This window comes from Triticum dicoccoides, chromosome 4B (assembly GCF_002162155.2).
Source record: "Triticum dicoccoides isolate Atlit2015 ecotype Zavitan chromosome 4B, WEW_v2.0, whole genome shotgun sequence".
Taxonomy (NCBI): domain Eukaryota; kingdom Viridiplantae; phylum Streptophyta; class Magnoliopsida; order Poales; family Poaceae; genus Triticum; species Triticum dicoccoides.
The window spans coordinates 52433542-52443108 of record NC_041387.1 but is presented as its reverse complement, the minus strand read 5'-3'; the positions used below and the strand labels follow the sequence as shown (position 1 = coordinate 52443108).

The 9567-nt window shown below is 50.6% G+C and overlaps 1 protein-coding gene across 2 annotated transcripts in view; it reads left to right on the top strand.

Annotated features, from left to right (window-relative positions):
• LOC119294947 (serine carboxypeptidase-like 7) overlaps positions 1–9567 on the top strand; it is a 26972-nt gene that overhangs the window by 5494 nt on the left and 11911 nt on the right. The window lies entirely within an intron of this gene.

Genomic DNA, 9567 nt, shown 5'->3' with positions numbered 1-9567 from the left:
CGGCGGCACGCCTTCGGCTCGCTCCAGTGCTTGTAGTCGTCGCTAGGTGGTCTACGGTTCTGGATGTAATTTTTTACTTCTTATGTTCTTTGTACTTCCTTGACAGATGCTGAATAGATCGAAAGTTTTTTCCGAAAAAAAACCCCATCTCCCGTGTGAACTACCATTAAAACCTCCCTGCAGGCAACATGCATTAGTATATTCTCAAGTGAATTTTAAATCTATTTTTTGCGGCCGAAATCTTGTTGCATTTGCTTTTTTGTTGTTGTTGCGGGTAATGTTGCATTTTCTTGTGGAATGCTAAAACTCTTATCTTAAGATTACTTTTATTTTCTTGTGGAATGCTAAACTTCTCACATGATTTGAATCTTAATGAATAGATTTACACATTCTATGCAGTTTTTAGAAATCAAATATTCTTCTGTTTTGCGAATAAAGAAATCGAATCTTCAATTCCGCATCAACACGCGGGGCACCATCTAGTAAAAATCAGTGAGTGCAACCACACCATGAACTTGAATTTGCTTCCGGCCAACTCTAATCACAGCATCTCGAACCCAATAACATTAAAATAACCGACCAAGTCTTTTGTTCAAAACTTTTCAAATGATCGTAGCACGTATGTATGACACGCTTTAAGTTCTCGTTGACTTTCAGTAGATGAGCATTCATCGTTGCTGCACTCATCAACGCGACGTCCACATAGACATGCCAGACAGAGCACGTCCGATTTGAACCGGCCATACCGAACCGGAGCCCCGCACCGAAAAGGATGACCAAGCGAGTCAGACCTTCTGTGCTCCGCAACCAGCCCTCCACCTACAACGCCTCACGTCACTTGACCCAGAACGAGTCGCCGATCCCTTCATATATAGCCCCAACGACAAGCACAAGCACAAGCACTACAATTTGTACGCCGTCTCCAGCCGCTAACAAACGGCAAAGGCGTCGCCTTCGATCAGATATGTCGGCGGCGAGTAGGGGCGTGCGCGCGCTGGCCATGCTGGGGCGGTGCGTGCGGGCGCCGTTCCGCGCGCTGGTCCGCGCGCGCGACCTCTACGTGAGCCGGATGGCGGCCTGCGCGGCGGGACGCGGGCCGGTGGGCATAGCGGCCGTGTCCCGGAGCCGGAGCCACGGGTTCCACTTCCACCACTCGGCGGGCGGCGACGGCGCCGAGGCCGACGTGCGTGAGCTCATAAGGGCCGCCTCGCGCGCCGGGCCGCCCAGGCCCGCCGGCGTCGGGCCGCGGAGCCAGAGCGTGGCCATCGGGAGGATCGACGAGGACCGCCCCTGCGAGTTCGGGCTCGACGACGGCGCCGCGGCGCATGCGCTGGGCCCAAGGAGCAGGAGCTGCGCCGTCGGGTCCACGGCCAAGACGCCGCGCAGGCTCGGCGCTGTCGCGACCGCTTAACGCTCGCCGACGGCACGGATGGCGGTCCGACCGTCGACTCACTAGCTAGAAATGTGCGGAGGCGCGTAGGTGACAGTGTGCTTGAATGTACTGTACTAGTTGCCGGTCCGGACTGATGCGTCCGATTAATTTGAGTGCTACGCTCACTTGCTGCGTGTCAAAGTAGTGAAAAACTATGGAGTTTTTGTTCTTTTTCCGGCCTCAGGGACTATTCATAATATTTCAAAGCTGTCAGCTTCCTTGACCGTCGCCATTAAAGAACGGCATGCCCCAACCATGCCGGCCGGGTGGACGTGCTCAGCGACTCTCTTTTCTCTCGGACTCGAGGCGATCGATGTATCCGGTTTTCTTCATTCAACAACGGAATGTTTCGTGTTCGGTTAGATGGCGGCTGATTTGTCTTCTTTTCGAAATCAGTACTTTTTACAAAAATCACTCCCACCTCATTAGGTTGTGCGTCATTTCGCGACTTCCTTTTTCATAGACTTGTTTATTCAAAACGTTTTAACTCATAAACCATGCGACTAAATCTCGAACCGTTTCAACCGTTGGATTCCTCGCATCGAAATCTTTCAAACTAGATCTCAGGTGTTCTTTTCCCGGCCTTGGGGTTGGATTACTAATAATATTTCAAAGTTGTTGGTTTTCTTGACCGTCGCCATTAAAGAATAGACTGCGCCAACCTTACCAGCTGGGCGGACATGCATGCTCAGCGACTCTCTTGTCTCTCGGACTCCAGTCGACTATACTTCTTTCTCTATTCAACGATGGAGGAGGAGGAGGAAGGGCTCGGGGAGGAGGAAGGGGCTTGGAGACGACACCGTGGCCATGCCATGCGAAGGGCCGGTCGACCCGCTTCAATGCGGCGCAGTGACCGGAGTTGGTTTCTCAGGACGCGGCGTCCGCATTGAAGCGGCGACGCCCGAGAGGTCACGGCTGTCACCGCTGCCCTCACGTCGCACAACATTAATGCCGACCATTGCATGCTCTAGGCCAACATGAATGTGACGCGGTAACACTAGTAGAAAACAGGGCTTTGGTCCAAGCCGGGTCAGCCCATTAGTCCCGGTTTAATCACGAACCGGGACCCATGGGGGCATAGGTCCTGGTTCGTGAGGACAGGGGGACGGCCGGGCCTTGTGGGGCATTGGTCCCGGTTTGTCTGAGCCCTTTCGTCCCTGTTCCAGACACGAACAGGGACCAATGGGCCTCGTTCCTGGCCCACGACCATTGGTCCATGTTCGTGGCTGCAACCGGGACAAAAGGGTGTCCTTTAGTCCCGGTTTCAGTCATAAACCAGGACCAATGAGATGCCTATATATACTCCCTCGCCCGCGAGCAGAGCACTCCACTGCTCTGTTTTTTTGGTTGGCCGTTGGAGAGCTTTGTGGTGCTCTAGTTCACCTCCTATGCACATGAGGTGTTCGATGAAATGCCCGAGCCACACATAAGCTTTCTCTTCTCGAAACTCCTTGTCCAAACTTCATTTTCCTCAAGATTTGTCTAGGTTTGGCGGTCCGTCCTGTCCCGTCCTCGTCCTCACCTCCGTTGATCGCCTGTGCCGATCTCGTCGTCAGCACCACCGTGGTGAGCCTCTTGATCTTATCTTCTTTTTAAAAGAAAAAAGTTCTTACTTGTATGATTTAGATAGATACTTGTGTAGTTTTCTTACTTATTATTGTTTGTTATTATATAGTGCGATGGTTTTGGTAACCGTCTCCGTTGGCTCTCCTCCTGTCTATGATTCAGATGTCGTGTATATATATATATATATATATATATATATATATATATATATATATATATATATATAATCTTTTATAACTATTAGTTTCATTTAGTGTTTATGACAATTATGCCGAGCGACATGACATAGGTTTTTTTATCTAGGAGGTATGTGAAACGGAAATTTCAACCGACCATATTGTCGAGAGGTTAAATTTAGTTAAAGAAGAAAACAATTACTTGAAGGAAACATTGAAAAAAATTGAGGAGGAGAAGAAAATATTGGAGTTGCATGTTGCGGATGTCGTCGATGATCACAAGATCAAGATGGATGCAATGCATTTTGAGATTAGAAAGATTAGAAAATATGCCATTCATATTGATGCTTGGTATCATTATGCCGTTGGATCAATTGTTACCTTGGTTGCGGTTATAATCGCATTTGTTGTTGCATTGAAATGTTTTGCATTGTTTCAATGTATGATTTAATTAGATGCTCTGAAGAGCTATATGTTGTTCAATGAGAACTTTTTATGTACTTTGGTTTTAATGTGATGATGAACTTCTATTAATTAGATGCCTCACTGCTTCTGCTGCTCTCGCCCTCGGCCTCACCTTCCCACGGTGGTCACCCATCTACATGGATTCCATTGCCCTCTGCCCTTCTACCTCGAAACCGGGTAAGCAGCACTGCCTGACAGCTAACACCATCTCCAGCCGCGCCCCCAATAGACCCCCCCAATCCATTTTTTTTAGCGCCGGCGGCCGAAAATCGTCCTAGTCGCGCCCCCAGGATCTCATTTAGCGCCAGTTTGGGCCGAAATAATAGTCGGCGAACCCGAGCCGTACCCAAGCATCTGGGGGCGCCTGGGGGTGCCGACAGAAGCGAAAAGGGGCGTAGGGCCGCTCTGTCGGTGAGAGGAGGCCCTTTTCCCACCGTTTCCTCCTGCTTTCCCCCTTGGCTTCCCTCTCACTCTTCATTCCTCCCGCCAATTTCCTCCTCCTCCCCTCCCAGCCGGCCGTCATGCTGCCGAAGAAGTACGTGCCCCCTGTGCCGTGACAGATGCCACCGCTTCCGCCACCTAGCCGAAACAGAGGAAGCAGAGGGCGCCCCCGTCCAAGCCCCCGGCCATGTCTAACGTTGACTGGAGGGCGGAAGTTAACCGTCGGGAGGCTGTTATCACCGACTGGCGAAATAGGGCGAATGCCAAGAAGGCCCGAGACAGGGCGGCGCTCGCGGCGGTGGCGGAGCAGGCGGAGCGCTCTGCCGAACAAACCGAGGCAGCTCGCGCGGGGATGATGAATTCGCCCGGCGGCCACGGCCTGTACACGTCCTGGAGCCAGCAAAGCGCGTCGGGTCTCCGGCCGGCTTCTCGTCGTCGCCGCAACCCTGGGGCTGCATACCCGTCGTGGCCGTCGGGCAAATTCGTCATCCCCGCGCGAGCCGCCTCGGTTTGTTCAGCCGAGCGCTCCGCCTGCTCCGCCATGGATCCGCCTGCGAGCGCAACCTCTACGTGAGCCAGATGGCGGCCTGCGTGGCGGGGCGCGAGCCGGTGGGCATAGCGGCCGTGTCCCGGAGCCGGAGCCACAGGTTCCACTTCCACTACTCGGCGGGCGTGACGGCGATGACGCCGACGTGCGTGAGCTCGTCAGGACCGCCTCGCGCGCCGGTCCGCCCAGGCCCGCCGGCATCGGGCCGCGGAGCCAGAGCGTGGCCATTGGGAGGATCGACGAGGACCGGCCATGCGAGTTCGGGCTCGACGATGACGCCGCGACGCTGGGCCCAAAAAGCAGGAGCTGCGTCGTCGGGTCCACGGCGAGGCCGGCACGCAGGCTCGGCGCTGTCGTGGCCGCTTAACGCGCGCCGACGGCACAGATGCGGGTGTATTCACTAGCTAGAAACACGCGTAGGTGACAGCGTGCTTGAATATAGCCTGCGTGTCAAGTAGTAGTGGGAAACTATGGAGGTTTTGTTCTTTTCCCGGCCTTGGGGTTTATCAATAATATTTCAAGCTGTCGGCTTTCTTGACCGTCGCCATTAAAGAACGGGCTGCGCCAACCTTGCCGGCCGGGCGGACATGCTCAGCGACACTCTTTCAAGTCGGACTCCAGGCTAAGTATATCCATTTTTCTTTATTCAACAATGGTATGTTTTTTGTCCGGTCGGACAGCGGCTGATCAGCATTCTTTTGCTCTCCGAAAACGGCATGAAAAACCTGGCATTTTTCATGACAATTTATATGGGTGTGATGATGATAAATTTAGTTTAAAAGCTAATTTGTACGAATCTGTCATGCTCATTATCTAAACTTGGTATCCTCGGCGAACATAATTTCTCATGAAAAACGTTTGATTTTTCATGCCTCTGACGTATGCTGGATATTCAGATCCTAGCTTCTTTAGGCGCATTAGCCTTCTTTTGCTTAGTGCTAATGTTTGTCGGGTAGACGAGACCATAATTTACCCCAAGGTGGCGCAACAAAGCTGCAAGGCCCAACTTACACGAATACTGCTGTTTTTTTAGAGAAAAGGCATTAGCCCGACTTTATAGATAAAGCCACCAGGCAGAGTTATACCACCAGTACCATACAGCTCACAAGTTTAAAGGCCACAGAACATAAATAACAATACAAGGCCTCCAGCCTAACATGGCACGCAGGCCAGCAAAACAGAGATCCCCAGCAGAGGAATTAGGAAGCCGTCCTCGAAGAGCGCGGAAGCAGGGAAGACGCCGTAGATTTCATTTTGGATAGCATGACGTCGAACGCCTGACGGTCCCCTTCCTTAGTCAATAATCTCCACTGCTGCAAAAAGACATTGGCTTTAAATAAGCAACTGACAGGGTTAGCCGGAAAAATGTGTTCAATCGAGAACTTGTTCCTAGTAGTCCACAGCGACCAACCGATCACAGCCCAGCCCACTAAGAAGACCCTCTTGGACTGGCCTGATAAGGAATTAGAGTATTGTCTCAGGTCCTCAAAGGAGGAGGGAGTCCAGTTAACCTGGAGCCAAAGTCTGATGCAACTCCACATGAGTATAGCTAAGGAGCAATGGAAGAAAATATGCTCAGAGTTCTCAAGAGCCCCACATAACACGCACCTATCAGTGCCCGGCCCGTTCCTCTTCTTAATTTGATCAGCCGCCGGAAGCTTACAGCGGACATCTTGCCATAAAAAAAATTAATTTTAGGGGGGATACGGGCTGACCAAATATCCTTAAACTTCATAGAGCGGCCACCGAAAATAAGCTTCGAATAAGCCGACTTAACGGAGAAGCACCCCGAAGAGGAAAGGGGCCACACCACGGAATCCTCTTCCTCTGAGAGCAGGGGGAAGCAAGCAGTAAGGCGCTGCCAGTCTTCCAACTCTATAGGGGAAAGAGAGCGCCGGAAATCTAACACCCAACCCTGAACCGAGAGCTCAAAGATAGAGATCTCGGGATCAGCACAGTAGGAGAACAGGGACGGAAAGGCAAACGCAAGCGTGGTGTCCCCGACCCACCAGTCTAACCAAAACCGAGTGGACTTACCATTCCTGACAACAAATTTGACAAGGGGCCGGAAAATCGGCGGCACTTTAACCAGCTGACGCCAAAATTGAGAACCACCAGAAGCTGAGGCAAACATAGGGCTCGAGGCGGGGAAATATTTAGATTTAAGAATCGATAGCCAGATTGGGCGATCCTCAAGAGACATTATCTTCCACCACCATTTTATCAAAATGCAATTGTTCATAACTCTCGTATTAATAATGCCAAGACCACCCTTGTCCTTACGGCGGCAAATGATGTTCCATCTGACCAACCTATATTTGCGTTTGTTGTCGGCAGAGTTCCAGTAAAAGGCTCCCCTATGCTTGTCGAAACCAGCATGAATTCCGCCAGACAGAAGGTAGAAACCCATAAGGAACATCGGGAGAGAAGAGAGGCACGAATTGGTAAGGGCAACCTTGCCCGCCTGCGTGTTATACCGTCCTCTCCAAGGAAGGACTCTATTGCCAACTTTCGCTACCACCGGGGCAAAATCTTTTGCCAAGAGCTTGAACGGAGAAATAGGTAAGCCCAAATATTTGAGAGGGTAAGAGCCAAGGGAGCAGTTCAGAAGGTGAGCCACCCGTTGAGCTTCCAGATCCGACACCCCAGTCACAATAACCTCGCTCTTGGAAAAATTAATTTTAAGTCCCGAAAGAGCTTCGAAGCAGAGCAAAAGAAATTTCAGATTAGTGAGACTGGTCTCATTGAGCTCCACCATAATGATGGTGTCGTCCGCATATTGAAGGTGAGTAATGCCATGAGGAATAAGGTGAGAGCTCACCGGGGAAATGTGCCCAGCCAGCGCGGCACAAGAGAGGATACGAGATAAAGCATCGGCAACAAAATTGAAAAGCAAAGGGGACGCCGGATCCCCTTGACTAAGGCCCCTACCATTAGCAAAAAAATCACTAGTTTGGCCATTTACAACCACATCCGTGTGCCCACCAGCCACAAGTTGCATCAGACGCTGCATCACCGGACCTTCGAAGCCCTTTGCCAGTAAGACTTGCCGAAGAAAATCCCAACTCACCGAGTCGTAAGCCTTCTCAAAATCGAGCTTAAGGACCACAGCCTTGGTTCCCTTAATCCGCAGATCATGGATAATCTCATGCAAGCAAAGCACCCCATCCAAGATGTATCTCCCTTTAATGAAAGCGGATTGGAAAGGGCTAATGACCCGATGCACTATTGGGGAAACTTTATTGGCCATGCCTTTAGCTGGCATCTTCGCAAAGTTGTTAATTAAAGCAATGGGCCTAAATTGCAAAATCAAGTCAGCACCTTTGATTTTAGGGATAAGGGTGAGAACCGCGTAGTTGAGCCTCGAGATATCAATAATGCCCAGCCAAAATCCTTGGATAATTGCTTTAATAAGACCTTTTAGCTGAGGCCAAAATTGCCTAAAGAAAGGAATGGAGAAACCGTCATGGCCTGAAGCCGCATTAGAATTGGCGGACCTAATCGTATCGAAGATTTCCTCTTAGGAAGGGGGGGGATAACAGGAGATCATTATCAGCGCTCGACAGCTGCTCATGGGGAGACCAGAAGGCCGGTGCAAGCTTAAAGCCCAGCGCAAGTTTAGCCGCTAACAAGTTAGAGAAGAATTGGACCACATGGCGAAGAATGACCGGAGGGTCAGAAACTCTAACACCATCAATCAGCAGGCTATCAATTAAGCATCTTCGACGCCTACCATTCGCAATGGCGAAGAAATAGGCAGTGGGCGCATGCCCTTAAGGGTCCAGTTAATCGTGCCTCTTTGCTTCCAATAAACTTCCTCCTGCCGATGGATATCCAAGAGCGCCTTTTCTAGACCATACCGGAGCTACCATTTGACCTCAGAGAGACCAGAAGTATCCGCACGGTCATCGAGATCGCCAATTTGGGCTACCAGCCTCGCTTTGTCACGCCTTGACTCAGCAAAGTGATTCTTAGACCATCCTCTAAGATATTTACGCAGGCAGTAGGAAACTTGATGCCAATCATCCATTGGACCAAAAGAGCGATGAGGAGAGGAAAGAAAGGCCGTAATCTTCTGAGCCAACAAGATGGAAAATCCCTCCACTAAGAGCCAAGACGCATCGAATTGAAACCTATGGCAGCCAACTGAACGAGTCCCATCATCAAGGATTAGGGGGGCGTGATTAGATCCTACAATGGGAAGGGCACGAAGACAAACCCGGGGAAATAGAGCATCCCAGTCAGGGCAGAGGAAAACCCTATCAAGAACTGAGCGAATGGGGGAAGCTTGGCGGTTAGTCCAGGTGAAACGGGCCCCAACCCTAGGGACTTCACGAATGGTAGTATCCCTAATGAAAGCATTGAAGGCCTCAGCCCGAGCCCAAGAGAAGTTAGAGGAGCTCTTATCAGAGGGATATCTCAATAGGTTAAAATCACCCCCAATCAAAAGGGGAAGCTGACAGGAATCAATTTTATTATAGATCTCGTCCAAGAAATTGTAGGAGAGAGAGTGGTCTGCCGGGCCATAAACCACCATGATCTCGAGAACAGAATTAAGGGAACGAAGGGAGACCACCGTGCTAGCCCAGTAAATACCATGGTCAAAAGCAACAAAATCAAATACATTAATATTAGTGCCTAGAAGAAAGCCACCCGACTGACCAACAGAGGCCACAAAATTCCAATTGAATCTATCTATCCCAGCAACAGCCGAAAGTTCACTCGGGGAGAAGGAGGGTTTAAGGGTCTCAACAAGGCCAATAAAATCGACATTTTCAGACCGCACCAGATCTTTGAGTTGATCCCTGCGCCCCCTAGCGCAGAAACCTCTGATATTCCAAAATAAGGCCTTCATCTGAAGGAGAGGTTTTTAATTCTAAGACTCGACCTACACGGAGCCTTGCAGGGTTTAACGCGCTTTCCAGCCCCACGATTCTGAA